Genomic DNA, 1,537 nt, shown 5'->3' with positions numbered 1-1,537 from the left:
ACCTACCGCGTTTAATCTGCCCGCCTGGGTATTAGGAGGCCGGTAAATTACCCCATACGGAGAAGGGAAGCTTATCTGGGTAAATATGCAGGGGGTGGGGGGCTGCGCACTGTGCAGGAAGCAGACTCTCGTGCAGCGTAGGGGGAGAAGGGGTGCCCGCCCACGTCACGGCACGCCAAAAAATAATACATAACAACAACATCTGTTTGATATTTAAATTCTTAGACATTTACGAGTGTGCGGCGATTTCAATGAAAACACAATAGTATGGCATATCGGCTTGAAATGATAAAACTGTGGGTACAGTGGGACAAGCGATATGGGCAACGGCGAGCGCCCAATGAAATACACGATATCGTATAAGCGCGCAGGGGCCGGGGGGCGGGGGCGGGCTGGCGGCGAGCCGGTGGTTTTCTGCTGAGTGTCAAGTTTTCTCTCCCGCCTCCGGCCCGGTCCGCGCGCACAATCCTTCGGCCCCGTCACCAAAACATGCAGAATTGGAAATCAAGGGTCCGTCTCCGTCCGCCGGCCCCCGCCCCGGTCGCCCCTCTCTCCGGAGGAATAAAAGAGAAGCCCTCCCATCCCCCGGCCTCACCTCGCCGCACCCCTCCCTCCCCTCCCTTCCCCCACTCTCCCGCCATCCTCTCTGTTTTTACTATCTTGCGTTTTCTTCCGGATCTCATATGTATGACGGCCGCGAGCGCACCCCCATGACAGTGGCAGGCCAGAGAGCTTGATGAGCAATTTAGACATTTCCACCTAAATATAGTTCTAAATATAGTTCACGACTGAGATTTACAATAAATGGACAGACAGTTGGGAAAAAGGGACGGGCAGTTAAAGCAACAAATACAGCAAAATGTCAAGGGTCTACAAACCATTGGGTCATGAGACAAGTGCATGGGAGGTGGTGGGTAGCCAGACTGGCCGAGGTGCGGGGGTGGTCCCCCCGAGAGCAGGGAGGGTGAGCCGTAGGAACCATATCCACCTTGGGGCAGCTGACCAGAGCTCGACCAGGGGTCTCCTGACCCCGCCACGTTTCCATCTGCACAAAAAAAGTGAGTCAAATTCTGGAAAGCAAAGCAGGAAGGAGGGAACGCTATCTGTGCGAGCGGCACTTCACTTCGACTTCAAACAGCGTTAACACGACTGCTCTGTGCACAGCGCTACTCACCCATATAATATGTGTCCGACGAGGTGTACATGCCGCCGGCCTTGGGTGACGAGTACCGCGGGGAGTCCTGCCCGAACTCGTCAGACCCATACTGCAACAGAAAGAGAGAGAGAAATGCGTCAGGAAGGGCGCAAGAAACACAAACAGGGGACACTCTGTATTCTGCTCGATCCTGGCGGCCGCGAAAACACCCCCCCCCCCTCCTGCACCCATTCCAAAGCCATATTATGTACGCGGGTGGTGAACGAGGAGGTCCGCCACCTCTGTTCCTCCCTCCTCCCCATCCCCGCAGCGCCACCCGGAGCCCAACAGCGAACACGGGGGAGGACATACCAAAAATGTATCAATATAAAATAAAAAGGC

At 55.3% G+C, this 1,537-nt stretch overlaps 1 protein-coding gene across 1 annotated transcript in view; it reads right to left on the bottom strand.

The window, feature by feature from the left end:
* LOC113207493 (transcription factor 12) overlaps positions 1 to 1,537 on the bottom strand; it is a gene marked incomplete in the record, with an annotated part of 161,766 nt that overhangs the window by 7,344 nt on the left and 152,885 nt on the right.

This window comes from Frankliniella occidentalis, unplaced genomic scaffold, assembly GCF_000697945.3.
Source record: "Frankliniella occidentalis isolate FOCC.00 unplaced genomic scaffold, Focc_3.1 Scaffold28, whole genome shotgun sequence".
Classification (NCBI taxonomy): Eukaryota; Metazoa; Arthropoda; class Insecta; order Thysanoptera; family Thripidae; genus Frankliniella; species Frankliniella occidentalis.
This window is presented reverse-complemented; position numbering and strand designations above follow the sequence as displayed.